The sequence below is a fragment of the Marmota flaviventris genome, chromosome 7 (assembly GCF_047511675.1).
Source record: "Marmota flaviventris isolate mMarFla1 chromosome 7, mMarFla1.hap1, whole genome shotgun sequence".
Taxonomy (NCBI): Eukaryota; Metazoa; Chordata; class Mammalia; order Rodentia; family Sciuridae; genus Marmota; species Marmota flaviventris.
Window position 1 is genome coordinate 75,835,906 of NC_092504.1, and position 17,258 is coordinate 75,853,163.

At 39.3% G+C, this 17,258-nt stretch overlaps 2 pseudogenes; one reads left to right on the forward strand and one right to left on the reverse strand.

Moving 5' to 3' along the window:
• The first annotated feature begins 1,763 nt into the window (after positions 1–1,763).
• LOC139701382 (popy Class I histocompatibility antigen, A-1 alpha chain-like) lies at positions 1,764–3,601 on the forward strand (annotated as a pseudogene).
• Positions 3,602–6,705: 3,104 nt separating this feature from the next.
• Positions 6,706–7,643, reverse strand: LOC139706370 (olfactory receptor 2G3-like; annotated as a pseudogene).
• Positions 7,644–17,258: the final 9,615 nt, after the last annotated feature.

Consider the following 17,258-nt stretch of genomic DNA (forward strand, 5'->3'; position numbering starts at 1 on the left):
TTACCACCTCTCAATTACAGAAAAAGAAAAATTGACTTTCATGCAAACTTGTCTAGGCTGAAGGATTAAAAACTATTAACTATATTAAACCTCTAGTCTAGGGTTCACATTTTTTTAAGATAACTTATATAATTAAATGGGAAATACACAGAAAACCTTCTACATTCCAAGCTGGGATGTTTACATCAATGAAAACTTTTGTAAACGGTATCAGTTCATTTTGTGAAATATCAGTTTTACTTCAAAGAATGAATGACAGAGAAACTATGATTATTTAGACTTGTATATTTGGCTGACAGATGTGCAAGACACATCTATGGATTTTAATTCAACAGAATATCAAAAGTTCAGTGACAGTTGCAAATAACTTTAAGAAGCTAAGGTGTCATTTTAGTGTAGTATCAAAGATGAATACCCACAATTATCCAAAAACATTTTTAAAAGTACTTCCTCTTACATACCAGTGTGAAGCTATTTTTTTTATATATTTCAATCAAAATTACAGGTTAAATGCAGAAATAGATACAAAAATCCACAGGTATTTTAACAAAACAGACAAGAAAAAGGACTTACTGTTGGGAGTCGCCCATGCTCCAAAGATGGCAGCTACCACCTTTTCTTCTGTACCAACTTCCCCATGCCCCAAGACAGAGAGACTGCTCTGGAAGAGCCACCCAATGGTGAGTACAGCTGACCCTCATGATCCTTACCCACCAATCAGAAAGTTTCTTGTGCCAATACCCTGCTCTGTTGAACCACCCCAGCTCTATAAATGTGCAAAGCTATTCCTCAATAAATGGGTATTTTTCCAACATCGTCTGATGGTTCTTTCACTTACAAAAATGTGAAGTGTAAAGAAGGTCCAGCCTTCTCACTTTACTGCTTTATTTTGGAAAATCGTTATTTCTCTGAAATAATATTTTTCTGTTAACAATAAGTTATTAATTGACTAGGTAGATTATTTTAAAATGGTTTAATTTATGATGTGATAAATATTGATAACTGTAATACACATAAAGAAAATTACCTTGGGGAGCCTATTCAATTCCTAAGAGCATACAGAGATTCTGAAATCAAAATGTTTGAGAATTGCTGACTTAGCACCTGAGGCAGGACTCTGAAAGACTCTGTGCCCAAAGAGTGCTCATGGAAAGAGGAGAGAGCTTAGGCTAGACAAAAATCTCAGGTTCTGGACCTGGCTCTCAGGGTCGCAGGACGGGATGGTGTGTAAAGAAGCCTCGCGTTGAGGAATACTCTAGGGGATTTCCCAGGGTTTCACTTCTCCCTGTCCCAAACTGGGTCAGTTTCCTCCTTCCTCAAGACAGGAACCCAGCACTTCTACTGGGTGTAGGATTCCTAGAGAAGCCAAACAGCGTCGCTGCAGTTCCTGGTTATGAAATTCAAAGGGACCGACCGGACTCACCCTACTCAAACATGAAGGGTCAGGGCCAGGCGCCCGGAGTGCTTCTCAGCAGCTGTTGAGAGCCCTGACCCTGACTTAGACCTTGGCGGGTGAGCACGAGATCAGGAGGAAAATGGCCTCGGCTGGGACACAGGACCCTGGGAAGCCTTGTCTCCTTCACCGCTGACCCAGACCCCTCCCCGAGTCCCCACTTCCCGAGTCGTGCCTCCTTCCCTCACCCACTCTCTTTTCTCGACCCTCCCTTTCTGTCTCACAAGCCCTAGAGCCAGGCCACTCCACTCCAGGCTTTCTCAACCTGGGACCCAAGGTACCTCTCCGCGGGAAGCCTAACACTGTCGAAATGGGCTACTTAGAGGACACACTGGGTCAGTTCCCTCTGCCTGAAACTCAAGATGGGGATGAGTTCGCCGCAAGTCTAAAGATGGAGCTAAAGACGCAGTGCATGAAACAGGAAGGGCTGGAGTACTGGGACCGGGAGACGCAGTAAGCCAAAGAGCTGGAGCAGATTTACCAATACAACCTGCAAATTGCGCACTGCTTCTACAACCACAGCAAGGACGGTGAGTGACCCAGGCCGTCAACGTCAGTGCCAGAGCCTCCCGAATCTCCAGGTCAAATATTGACAGTGATAGTGGGAGACCTGCTAATTTTTTTTTGTTTGTTTTAATTAGTTACACATGGCAGTACAATGATCTTGACATATCATACATTTGAATCAGGTGGGATATAATTTCACATTTTTCTTAGTGTACAGGTTGCAGAATTACATTGGTCATGCAGTCACATATATACCCACAGCAATAATAATGTCTGTTTTATTCTGCTGTCCTTCCATTCCCCCCCTTCCTCGCCCCCCCTCCCATCACTTCTCTCTACCCAATCTAATGTGACCCACTTCTTCTTTCCTTTTCATTTTTAACCTAAGAAAAGCGTGTGGCTCAGGTTTCGTTTTCTGTTTCAGGAACGAAAAGATCTGACACCAGTTGGCTGAAGCGAGAGCCAGAGTAGGTGGGGGGACCTAATCCTGGGAGGAGACCAGGGTTTCACACCATCCAAAGTATGGCTGCGAGGTGGGACCAGACTAGCACCGCCTCTGTGGGTTCTGGCTTAAGCCTACAATGGCGCGGATTACATTGCCCTGGAGGAAGACCTGGACTCTTGGACCATGGCTGACACTGCAGCTCAGATCACCTAGCGCAAGTGGGAGGCTGAAGGTGTGGCGGAGGCAAACAGGGTCTACCTGGAAGGGAAGTGCTTAATGACACTCTGCAAGCACCTGGGGAACAGGAAGGGGACTCTGCAGTGCGCAGGTATCATTGGCTACAATGCAAATTCCAGATCTCCTGTACATTCCCCCATGCGACAATAAGGAGGGAGAAAAATGGAATCCACATGAGAATACCGTCCTCCCTCTGATCCAAAAGGGTATGAGTGCAACTTGGTTTCCAGAAGCTGAACCAGAGAGTGATTCTAAGAACTATCTTTCTCTTAATTACAACTAAGGGGTCCTAGGACTGGAAGGAAAATGATCCTTAAAAGAAGTGATCAGTTTCCTTTGACTCTGGCAGCAACCTTGGGCATCCCACAGTGACTTTCTGGCTTTGTTCTTTATCCCAGCCCAATGACTTTGGAATTCGTTTCCTTAGCTGTCAGCCTCCATTCAGGTCACAATCTTTCTCAGAGGCTTGGAGCCTCTTCCTCTGGGCTGTCTCACCCTGATTCAGAACATAACAAAAAATAGGAATATTTCTGCAGATCCTGGTTAGTGTATGGGTTTTGTGCTCCCACCCCACACCTATTTTCCTGTCCTTTCTTCAGTGGCTGATGGGAAGTAATGCAAAATGTCCGAATTAGCTGAATCTTCTCAGCAGATTCCCCATTGACATGTCACCCACCACCCCATCTCTGACCATGAGATCACTCTGAGGTGCTGAACTCTAGGATTCTACCCAGCAGTAATCACCCTGACTTGGCACAGCTTAGGGAGAACCAGACCCAGGAAATGGAGCTTGTGGAGTCCAGGCCTGCAGGGAATAGAAACTTCCAGAAATGGGCAGCTGTGGTAGTGCCTGCTGGAGAAGAGCAGAGGTACACACGTGCCATGAGCATCATGAAGGTTTTCCTGAACCACTCACCCTGAGATGGTGTAAGGAGGGGATGAGGGCTCAAGACCTGTGATCAGGAGAGCAGGAGCCATTCTGGAGACCCTCAGCAGGGTCAGGACTGAAAATTGAGAGCCAGGGTCACTTATCCTCCCTTCCTTTCCCAGAGAGGTCTCCCCAGATCTCTATCCCCTTTGTGGTAATGGTTGCTGGCCTGGTTCTCCTGGGAGCTTTTGCTGCTATTATGATGTGAGGTAGAACTCAGGTAGAGTAAGGGTGAGGCCAGAGTTTTCTTTCCCAAGCTCCAGATAGCTTTTCTTGACTCTTATTTTTATTCTATTTAGAATTTATAATAATAGTGTCTACATTACTTTTACTACTGATAATGATTCCTTGGGCTTTCTTTCTTTTTTTCCTTGAATCATCTTGCCTGCAATTTACCAATTTTATTAAATTTTTTCAAAATTGTACTTTTTGCCTTATTGATTTTCTCAGTTATAAATTCTTTTCTATTTACTTTCTATCTTATATTTGTGGCCTGAAAACAGGTGACAATGAGGATACTTTACTGGAAAAGTCACCTCTCCTACCATCTGAAAATGACCAGAAAAATCAGTGTCATTCTAAAGCTGCTCTCCAGGAGCATGGAAAGAGCCATGACCCTGGTATGGGCAATAGAAATAAAAGAATAATGTTTCTTCTGATTTAATAGTGCTCCTTGAGGAAAATCACCAGTAATAGACAAATAAGTGTTGAGCTTTGCTACATGCCAGACACTTGTCAGGCCTGTTATGGGTGTTGTCCTCACTTACTCCTCACACTGGGATCATGAAATTGGCACTGTTACTCCACTCTACAGATATGGAAATTAAGGAACTCACTTCAGAAGTTAGAACTAGGTTGGTATGACTCTGGTGCCCAAGACCTCATGCAAAACAAGATATTCTTCTAGAACTTGTAGTAATTTCCAGCCTCCTTCACATAACATACAAATCCCTAGCAATTTGATTCATTTCACTCTTCCAAGCATATCCCCTATGATTTCTTATTATATTCTTTTCCCCTAACTATAACAAAGTATTTAAATTTGAGTTTAAATAGAATGATTCTCATTTCTCATAGATTTATGAATTAATACTACATGGCATGGCAAGTCAGAGGAGAAAGAAGTTATTATTGAATGAGGACATCTTTGTGGAATAGGTGAGATTTAATTTTGGCTTTGAGAAGTTGTCATGGTATAAAGTGCTAAGGTTAATAAAAATGTTCAGAAATTGCTGCTTAAATAATAGGATAAATGAGAGCATAATGAGGAGATAAAAGACAAATTCAATCAAGATGGTGGAAAACCTGAGATATTGTGCTACTTTAGAATTCATTGTGTAATGATTTAAGAGGAATTTAATATTAGAATATCATAGCCATAAATAGAGTTTAATTTTTCTAGAACAATCAAAGTGTTCATTGAAAAAAATAAGTCATCAAGAGAATAGTTTGGAAATTTAAAAATACAGTCACAAATACCAACATTTTAAGTACCTTGGAAGTTAGAAATAGACCCACAAGGAGTCCATGGGCCAGGTATGAAAGGCTGTAAGGCAGAAAATATACTGCACATCTAAGGGCATTCACAATCATTAAATTATAGTTTTCCCTCCAAACCAAAGACGCACTAACACCCATTCTTGCCCAGAGCTATATATTTTCAATCTTTGTTAGGGGCAAGATAGAGGATCTTATCTTGGGCAGTGCCAATGTGAATGTGATGGATGAAATGGGTTAAGAAAACACTAGAGATAGCTTGGAGAAGAGTTTCCTATGTCTGCAAGGGTAAGAGAAATCAAGGAAATTAGGGACTATTGTTACCACTCTTATACAGTGGAGGAAACTGTGAATTGGCATAGTAGAGGTATGTACTTAAACATTATCCTAGTTAATTAGATTCATAGGACTGGGCTTTGAACCCAAGCACTGTGACTCAAAATGTCAACAATATTTTTTAGAGCACAGATTCCAAAGTCAAAATTGGTACTGAAGCACAAATTGGTGCTGATACAAAAAAGTGTAAAGAAAGATTTTGATTGGCTTTAGTGTTTCTAGTAAACAACAAATTAAATACCATGCAATATAAAGTACAAAACAATGAACACAACTAATGAAGCACATGTTGAGAAACATGGAAGTTGTGTGTGAAGACTGTGGAGATAGCTGAACACAATTATGTTTTTGAAGAGTATTTTTTATAATTGTTAAGACTCACTCAGCAATTACCAGTGCCATGAATGACTTTCAGACATTTTGCATGAGTTAATTTATTTAATCCGTACTGGGTATGTAAGAACTGATTGAACTGAGGAAAATAGGTAAAGGGCATAGAGAATCATGAATGGAAAGAGTGTAAAACAAAGCTTTAAAACAAGGCAGTGTGGCTCCACAGTCCACATGTTCAAAAACCACAAAGACACTGGGAAAAGTAAGTGACTGTTAAATAGAATTGAATGCAAACTTTTGCCAAGAAGAGCCCGAATCAAGCTGAAACTACATTACATTAATGTTTAGTATTTCATTAAATTATTTAGTAATTATTTATAACAATTATTTTAAATATTTCTTGTTAAATAATAATGCATTCTCAGTAGAAGTTTAAGGAGATTCATAGATCTGGTGCTTTATGCCAAAAAATCCCTACTTTTAGAAGTTTGGTTTTGTTATTTTTTTTCCTTGAAAGAACTGAAACAATATGTACAAAATGTTTGCAATAATGTTATAAGAGGATTCTTCTTAAAAGGAAATACTACAATAATTTCTTCATACTAATATATACTTTTCAACTTTTCAAACATTAAATATTATTTTAATTCCCTAATCATGTTTGCAAGCAAATATGTATTTTGTGGGGGGACAGTCTTCCACTCTTTCTCTATACTGTATCATTGAATGGATTGTTAGTAATTTATGTTCATAGTAACCTTTTAAATATACTTAATGAGAGAGTTTGTGAAAATATTTGTGACACATATGTGAGTTTTCATGTGCTACAGAAGTTGAATCTAAATGTTCTTTTTTGAGACAATGTGGGCCACACTGTATTTAGTAAATGCAGCCACACATGCACTGCACATTAGGGAATGGTTATTTAATATTATGTCTCTTCAATAAGTTTCGAGCACAAAACGTCCATTAGAAATGTTGCTCTCTCCTCAGCAGTCTCCTCAGGGCTCCTTCCACATCCTTGTTCCTCAAGGTGTATATGAGGGGGTTGAGGGTGGGAGTCACAACAGTCTAAAAGAGTGTGAGGAACATGCCCTGGGCTGTGGCCAAAGGATCTCTGTGGTTGGATGTATATGACTGAGCTGGTCCCAAAATAAAGGGACACCACTAATAGATGAGAGCCACAGGTCCTTAGAGCCTTGCACCAAGCTTGGGATGACTTAATTTTTATCACAGAATGTGCAATGAATCCATAGGAGACAGATATCAATGTCATGGGATGGAGGAGGAGAACTAATGTAGCTACAAAAAGCTGGACTTGGTTTGCATGGATGTCAACACATGCCAACTTGATCATGGCAGGCACTTCACACAAGAAGTGGTGGAGGCAACGGTGCCCACATCGAGGAAGTCGCAGGGTGATGGTGCTTTGGATCAGAGTGTTTCCCACTCCACTGAGCCAGGCTATTCCTGCCAGGGCCTTGCAGAATGATGGGTGCATGACAGTCGTGTAGTTGAGAGGTCTGCAGACAGCCACATAGACAGCCAAATGCCATGATAGTAAGGAGAACACACTCAGTGGAACCTAAGGAGAGGGACACATAGAGTTGTAGGATATAGCCCATGGATGTGATGGTCTTGGCTGGTCCCCTCAGGTTCCACAACAGCTGGGGCACGATGCTGGTGGTGAAGGCAAGGTCAAGAAAGGAGAGATTAGTGAGGAAGAAATACATAGGTGTGTGGAGTTTGGAATCCAGGCAGGAGACCAGGATGATGGCTGTGTTGCCCACAAAGGTCAGAAGATAGGATATCAAAACTACAATGAAAAGGATGATTTTCAACTGGGGATGGTCTGAGAATCCAAGCAAAATAAAACCTCCCTCAGAGGTTTCATTGTTTTCTTCCATCAGTCTTCAAAGGTAAAAGCGAAAAATAAAATTCAATTTAGAGAAGTATCATTATTACTACTTATCTACAACATTTGAGATAAAATTTAGGTAAGGTTTTTAACCATGAAATTACACAAAGAAGAATAGATATAATTATTAAAATATATTCATGAATGCAAAGGCATTTTTGTGTCATTTTTTGGTCACAATAACTATTTGATACCTCCAATTTTTTTCATAAGCTGTCTCTTCCCCCTTATTGTCAAAAGTTATTATTAAAGACAATCCAGAGCTGCCCCCCACCTCCCCGCGCCTGCCAGGTAGACGGAACTGTGACCACCGACAGAAAAGGCCCAGTGGCCCGCGGAGGGACAGAGCTCCTAATCACTCCTGCAAGGTAGGCGGGCCTGCGACCCACCGGCAGAAGAGGAGCAGTGGCCTGCTGAGAGGCAGAGCCGCCCCCTCCCCCTGCGCCGGCAACGTAGAGGGAACTGTGACCACCCACAGAGCAGGCCCAGCGGCCTGCTGAGGGGCAGAGCCGCCCCCCACTCCCCGCGCCTGCCAGGTAGGCGGAACTGTGACCACCGACAGAAAAGGCCCAGTGGCCCAAGGAGGGGCAGAGTTTCCAATCATTCCTGCAAGGTAGGCGGGCCTGCGACCCACTGGCAGAAGAGGAGCAGCGGCCTGCTGAGAGGCAGAGCCGCCCCCCCCCCCCCGCACCTGCAAGGTAGGCAGAACTGTGACCACCAACAGAACAGGAAAGACCTGCAACTGACAAACAGAACAGGCCCACTGGCCTGAGGAAGGGTAGAGCCGCCCCCCGCCCCGCGCCTGCAACCCACCAGCAGAACAGCCCCAGAGGCCTGCAGAGGAGCAGTGCGGCTGCCTGGGCCTGCAAAGTAGGCAGAACTGCGACCACTGACAGAACAAGCCTAGCGGCCCGCAGAGGGACAGAGCCACCGCCCACGCCTGCAAGGTACGCGGACCTGCTACCGACCGGAAGAACAGGCCCAGCGGCCTGCCGGCGTGGTAGGCACATTGCCCCAATTGGAGGAGGGGCAGAGCCGCCGCCCGCGCCTGCAAGGGAGACTTTGCAACTATACAAGACCAATATAAATATATAGGGGGAAAATTCAATAGCACAAAGTTTCACCAAGCAGAAAGAAACGCGAACAGTATGAAGAGGCAAGGAAAGAAAGGACCACAAGCAATGCAGGTCAACTCAACGTTAGAAGAGGTAATACCTGCAGCAGATGGAATGTCAGATAAAGAATTCAGGATATACATGCTTCAGATGATCTGAAGTCTCAAGGAAGACATCAGACACCAAAATCAGACAATGAAAGATCACTTCAACAGTGAATTACATAAACAAATCCAAGAAGCAAAAGATCAACTATACAGGGAGATAGAGGTTATAAAAAACAAACAAACAGAAATCCTAGAAATGCAGGAAGCAATATACCAACTTAAAAACTCAATGGAGAATACTACCAGCAGAGTAGAACACTTAGAAGATAGAACATCAGACAATGAAGATAAAGTATTTCAACTTGAAGAGAACATAGACAGCTCAGCAAGACTGTTAAGAAACCATGAACAGAACATCCAAGAAATATGGGATAACATCAAGAGACCAAATTTAAGAGTCATTGGGATACAGGAAGGGACAGAGTTTCAAACCAAAGGAATGAGCAATCTATTCAATGAAATAATACGAGAAAACTTCCCAGACTTGAAGAATGAGACAGAATCCCAAATCCTAGAAGCCTACAGGATGCCGAATGTGCAAAATCATAAGTGATCCACACCTAGACACATTATAATGAAGATGCCCAACATACAGAATAAGGAGAGAATTTTAAAAGCTATAAGAGAAAGGAAGCAGATTACATTTAGGGGTAAGCCAATCAGGATAACAGCTGATCTTTCAACACAGACTCTGAAAGCTAGAAGATCCTGGAATAACATATTTCAAACACTGAAAGAAAATGGGTTCCAACCAAGAATTGTGTATGCAGCGAAATTAAGCTTCAGGATGGAAGATGAAATTAAAACCTTCCACGATAAACAAAAGTTAAAAGAATTTGCAGCTAGAAAACCACCTCTTCTAAACATCCTCGGCAAAACATTACAGGAGGAGGAAATGGAAAATAACAATGAAAACCAACAGTGGGAGGTAGGACAGTAAAGGGGGAAAAATAATCAAAGAGGAAAACAAACCATGTTTAGTAACATAAATAAACAAATATAGCTGGAAGAACAACCCATATCTCAATAATAACCCTAAAGGTTAATGGCTTAAACTCACCAATCAAGAGACACAGGCTAGTAGAATGGATCACAAAACAAGACCCAACAATATGCTGCCTACAGGAGATGCATTTGATAGGAAAGGACATAAATAGGCTGAAGGTGAAAGGTTGGGAATAATCATATCACTCATATGGACTTCGGAAACAAGCAGGAGTGTCCATACTCATATCAAATAAAACAGATTTCAAGCCAAAGTTAATCAAAAGGGATAAAGAGGGACACTACATACTGCTTAAGGGAACCATATACCAACAAGACATAACAATCATAAATATATATATGCCCCAAACAATGGTGCAGCTATGTTCATCAAACAAACTCTTCTCAATTTCAAGAGTCTAATAGACCACCGTACAATAATCATGGGAGACTTCAACACACCTCTCTCGCCACTGGACAGATCTTCCAAACAAAAGTTGAATAAGGAAACTATAGAACTCAATAACACAATTAATAACCTAGACTTAATTGACATATATAAAATATACCACCCAACATCAAGCAGTTACACTTTTTTTCTCAGCAGCACATGGATCCTTCTCAAAAATAGATCATATATTATGTCACATGGAAACTCTTAGACAATACAAGGGAGTAGAGATAATACCATGCATCCTATCTGATCATAATGGAATGGAACTGAAAATCAATGATAAAAGAAGGAAGGAAAAAGAATACATCATTTGGAGAATGAACAATAGGTTACTGAATGATCAATGGGTTATAGAAGACATCAAGGAGGAAATTAAAAAATTCTTAGAGATTAATGAAAACACTGACACAACATATCAGAATCTATGGGACACATTGAAAGCAGTTCTAAGAGGAAAATTCATTGCTTGGAGTTCATTCCTTAAAAAAAGAAAAAAACAACAAATAAATGATCTCATACTTCATCTCAAAATCCTTGAAAAAGAAGAGCAAAACAACAGCAAAAGAAGTAGAAGGCAAGAAATAATTAAAATCAGAGCTGAAATTAATGAAATCGAAACAAAAGAAACAATTGAAAAAATTGACAAAACTGAAAGTTGGTTCTTTGAAAAAATAAACAAATTCGACAGACCGTTAGCGATGCTAGCGAAGAGAAGAAGAGAGGGAACTCAAATTACTAGCATACGGGATGAAAAAGGCAATATCACAACAGACACTTCAGATATACAGAAGATAATAAAAAATTATTTTGAATCCTTATACTCCAATAAATTAGAAGATACTGAAGGCATCGATAAATTTCTTAAGTCATATGATCTGCCCAGATTGAGTCAGGAGGATATAGACAACCTAAACAGACCAATATCAATTGAGGAAATAGAAGAAACCATCAAAAGACTACCAACTAAGAAAAGCCCAGGACCGGATGGGTATACAGCAGAGTTTTACAAAACCTTTAAAGAGGAACTAATACTAATACTTTTCAAGCTACTTCAGGAAATAGAAAAAGAGGGAGAACTTCCAAATTCATTCTACGAGGCCAACATCACCCTGATACCTAAACCAGAGAAAGACACTTCAAAGAAAGAAAACTACAGACCAATATCTCTAATGAACCTAGATGCAAAAATCCTCAACAAAATTCTGGCAAATCGGATACAAAAACATATCAAAAAAATTGTGCACTATGATCAAGTAGGATTCATCCCTGGGATGCAAGGCTGGTTCAATATACGGAAATCAATAAATGTTATTCACCACATCAATAGACTTAAAAGTAAGAACCATATGATCATCTCGATAGATGCGGAAAAAGCATTCGACAATGTACAGCATCCCTTTATGTTCAAAACTCTAGAAAAACTAGGGATAACAGGAACATACCTCAATATTGTAAAAGCAATCTATGCTAAGCCTCAGGCTAGCATCATTCTGAATGGAGAAAAATTGAAGGCATTCCCTCTAAAATCTGGAACAAGACAGGGATGCCCTCTCTCACCACTTCTGTTCAACATAGTTCTCGAAACACTGGCCAGAGCAATTAGACAGACGAAAGAAATTAAAGGCATAAAAATAGGAAAAGAAGAACTTAAATTATCACTATTTACTGATGACATGATTCTATACCTAGCAGACCCAAAAGGGTCTACAAAGAAACTATTAGAGCTAATAAATGAATTCAGCAAAGTGGCAGGATATAAAATCAACACACATAAATCAAAGGCATTCCTGTATATCAGCGACAAATCCTCTGAAATGGAAATGAGGACAACCACTCCATTCACAATATCTTCAAAAAAAATAAAATACTTGGGAATCAACCTAACAAAAGAGGTGAAAGACTTATACAATGAAAACTACAGAACCCTAAAGATAGAAATAGAAGAAGATCTTAGAAGATGGAAAAATATACCCTGTTCATGGATAGGCAGAACTAACATCATCAAAATGGCGATATTACCAAAAGTTCTCTATAGGTTTAATGCAATGCCAATCAAAATCCCAACGGCATTTCTTGTAGAAATAGAGAAAGCAATCATGAAATTCATATGGAAAAATAAACGACCCAGAATAGCAAAAACAACTCTAAGCAGGAAGTGTGAATCAGGTGGTATAGCGATACCAGACTTCAAACTATACTACAGAGCAATAGTAACAAAAACAGCATGGTACTGGTACCAAAACAGGCGGGTGGACCAATGGTACAGAATAGAGGACACAGAAACCAATCCACAAAACTACAACTATCTTATATTTGATAAAGGGGCTAAAAGCATGCAATGGAGGAAGGATAGCATCTTCAACAAATGGTGCTGGGAAAACTGGAAATCCATATGCAACAAAATGAAACTGAATCCCTTTCTCTTGCCATGCACAAAAGTTAATTCAAAATGGATCAAGGAGCTTGATATCAAATCAGAGACACACCGTCTGATAGAAGAAAAAGTTGGCTACCATCTATGTACTGTGCGGTCGGGCTTCAATTTCCTCAGTAGGACACCCATAGCACAAAAGTTAATAACTAGAATCAACAAATGGGACTTACTCAAACTAAAAAGTTTTTTTCTCAGCAAAAGAAACAATAAGAGAGGTAAATAGAGAGCCTACATACTGGGAACAAATATTTACTCCTCACACTTCAGATAGAGCCCTAATATCCAGAGTATACAAAGAACTCAAAAAATTAGACAATAAGAAAACAAACAACCCAATCAACAAATGGGCCAAGGACCTGAACAGACACTTCTCAGAGGAGGATATACAATCAATCAACAAGTACATGAAAAAATGCTCACCATCTCCAGCTGTCAGAGAAATGCAAATCAAAACCACCCTAAGATACCATCTCACTCCAGTGAGATTGGCAGCCATTAGGAAGTCAAACAACAACAAGTGCTGGCGAGGATGTGGGGAAAAGGGTACACTTGTACATTGCTGGTGGGACTGCAAATTGGTGCAGCCAATTTGGAAAGCAGTATGGAGATTTCTTGGAAAGCTGGGAATGGAGCCACCATTTGACCCAGCTATTCCCCTTCTTGGTCTATTCCCTAAAGACCTAAAAACAGCATGCTACAGGGACACTGCTACATCGATGTTCATAGCAGCACAATTCACAATAGCAAGACTGTGGAACCAACCTAGATGCCCTTCAATAGATGAATGGATAAAAAAATGTGGCATTTATACACAATGGAGTGTTACTCTGCATTAAAAAATGACAAAATCATAGAATTTACAGGGAAATGGATGGCATTAGAGCAGATTATGCTAAGTGAAGCTAGCCAATCCCTAAAAAACAAATGCCAAATGTCTTCTTTGATATAAGGAGACTAACTAAGAACAGAGTAGGGTCGAAGAGCATGAGAAGAAGATTAACATTAAACAGGGATGAGAGGTGGGAGGGAAAGGGAGAGAGAAGGGAAATTGCATGGAAATGGAAGGAGACCCTCAGAGTTATACAAAAGTACATACAAGAGGAAGTGAGGGGAAAGGGAAAAATAATACAAGGGGGACAAATGAATGTCAGTAGAGGGGACAGAGAGAGAAGAGGTGAGGGGAGGGGAGGGGGGATAGTAGAGGATAGGAAAGGCAGCAGAACACAAGAGACACTAGTATGGCAATATGTAATCAATGGATGTGTAACTGATGTGATTCTGCAATCTGTATATGGGGTAAAAATGGGAGCTCATAACCCACTTGAATCAAAGTGTGAAATATGATATATCAAGAACTATGTAATGTTTTGAACAGCCAACAATAAAAAATTAAAAAAAAAACACAAATTAGAAATAATTTGGGGTCTGACATGACAAGGAATGTTAGGAATCTTCTAGACAACTTTCCATGGAGGAGATTGGATGGAAGGAAACAGAGTAAAACAGAAACACCATCAATTTTTCTCTCAGTCAGTCAGGGTGGACTCCAGGTAGAACCTGCCCCAGAAGATCCAGCTGTCGTTCCTTCGATGTTCCCGGTGATTTGTTTTTAGGTTCTTGGTTCCCCATCCACCCACCCACCCCTGCCCTGGGCCTGTGCAATGCCTCAAATTCTGCTTCCAGTCATTCCTTTGGGTTAAGTGAAGCCCCTGTCATATGCTGTCTGAGAAGGCGCTAGTTGACAATACCATTCTGGAAGCAGGTTCTATCTGGCTGCCCTAGGCAGGTGCCTGAAAACCAGCAACAATAGTAGCCAGTTTTGTTTTATTATGGGAAGACCCCAGATTTTAAGAAGCTGGCATAAGAAGGCTCTGGGGACAAAGGTGGAGGTGGGAGCCAAAGGAGACCCAGGGAAAAAAAATAAATAAAATAAAATAAAATAAAATAAAATAAAGACAATCTATTTAAGAAAAGCTTCCACTTGGTTGCAATGACAAAAATCTGATGAACATACTTCTCAAACCTGATAATATCAACTTAGAGGAGAAAAAGTTTATTTTGAGCTTATGGTTTCAGAAATTCAGTCCACAGTCAGCCAACTCCATGGTTCTAGGCTTAAGGTGATGTGGAACATCATGGAAGAAGGGCATGGTGGAGGAAACTTGCTACTTCATGGTGTTTGGAATGCAGAGACATAGAGAGGAGCCAGGGGGACAAGATATAATCCTCAAGAGCACATTAACAGTGACCCACCTCCAGCCATACCCTTCATACCTACAGTTACCACCCAGTACAATGGATCATTCAGTGATTCATTCATAAAATAGATTAGGCTACATTTCTAATAATCTAATCATTTCACCTCTAAATGTTCCTGCATTACCACAGGAGCTTTTGGAAAACTCCTCATATCCAAACCATAACAGTGGCTATTTAAATGTGAGGGGAGTAACAGGTGCATGCTGAGACTAATTTTAAGCTATCATTGAATGGATTGTCGGTGATTGTTGCTCATAGTTACAGAAATTGCAATAAAAAATAGTGGATAACAGTGAAGAATTTGGTCGGGGAAATAACTAGAATCTATTTTGTGTCTTTTTTTGTCTCACAGACAAGGTGAATTCTGATGATGTTTCTTACATTTAATTAACTGATGTGAGAGATATGGCGTTAGATTCAGGTGTCAATATAGAAGGAAACTAAATAAAGCTACATTATCTTTAATAACATACTTAGGAGTGTTTACATAAAATCTTTTACCTCTTAAAAGTGATGAAGAAATAGGTCATATATACATATGAAAACACACAAGCAGAAAATCTCAGATGTGCACACATATCTTGAGACAGATAAGTATGAGTTGTTTTTGATATAAATAAGGGGGAAATCTATAACCAATTCCTTTAAAGACAAGGTGCTTGCAGTTTTTTTTTTTAAATCATGAGAAGGCAAATCATATCTTGTTCAACTCACTTTGCATTGCTCTGCTTAATAAATAAAAGGAGATTGGATCATAGTACAATCCTCCCTGCTTCTTTACATATTATTTTTTATGATATCATTTGTGCTCCCAAATTTTCTGTCTCATGATAGCATCTTCTTGATTCATTTACTTTTATGAATAATGAAGGATCATTTTTTTTTGTTTTATTCAGATGTATTTGTATTCAAACAGTAAAGTTGTGTCTGGAATGTGGGGGGAATAATGTCTTAATGCTGTAAATTCTGGACCTAAATTATACATATGCATAGCTAATAAGAATTCAACTCAGAAAGCCTGAATAATATGCTATATAGAGTTCCACATTCTGCATATTCCTAATTCTGCTTAACATAAAATGGTAATTTGTCTCAGACTGGTATGTTTTTAGTTTGAGTTACTAAAGTAACTAATTCAGTAGTTTAAACAAATGCTCAGATCTAATAGAAGTATAAGTTTTACCCATTTCCTTAAGAAAATAACACAAAGTATATACTTTTAAAAACTTTAGAATCATTTTAAATTTGAATGCTTTCAGAATGTAATGTTTTCTTAAATATGTTTATTCATAAGCATAAATCAGAAATTTCCACTTTTCTATATTTGAAAATTACATAATTTGATAGGATATTAGGTTTAGAAGCAACTTTATAGATAAAATTTTAGTTTGTTTTCTTTTTTAAGATTTTAAATGCAGAATCAAGTATGTAACATATCTGTTAAAATTAATAGAATTCAAAAGTGCTGTTAAAACCAATTGAATTAATAACCTGATTATGTAATATTAAGATCATTTTTGTTTGTGCAATTCATATCCCACACTATTTCCAGTGAATTTTTTACAGCTATACTGAAGTACTATTGATAAATATAAATTGAACATATTCATAATATACATGATGTTTGATACATGTAGTCATTGTAATATGTTTACCACAAAACAGCAATTTAATTTTAAGTTTATTTAGGTAAATAACATTTGTGTATGTGCTTATGAGTCTACAAGAATCTTAAATATGTAGGAATAATCTAATTATTCCTCTCACATTTTACTATTACAATACTCAAAATATTGTTAAAACATTGGAATTATAAGTAATTTTTCAAGAAAAGCTTTCCACTTCTACCCATAAATTATTCTATTTTTTTTATTCTGATTAGGTGATTAGGTTGAAGAATAACTATTCTATCCAATCTCCTGAGAACCAGCTCCTAACTCTGAAATGGGATGTGTAGGAATTTGCTTTCTCCACAGTTCAAGACTGACTTGAGGTTTGAATGGAGTCACTGAACAAGACCTAGAAAGGAGAGTGGTCAAAAATGTTTGTTTGTTTGTGTGTGTGTGTGTCTGTGTGTTAAAACCAAAATAGAATTATAAAAACCTCTTTTCAAATCTTATATATGAACAAAGGACTGAAGTACTATTTGGAAAATAATTGTCCAGAGAAAAATCCATTTTTTCTTTTGGCAAAAAGATCAAGAAATTTATTCTCCCCAAGGTGTTTTATGATAGTTCTTATTGTGTGAATA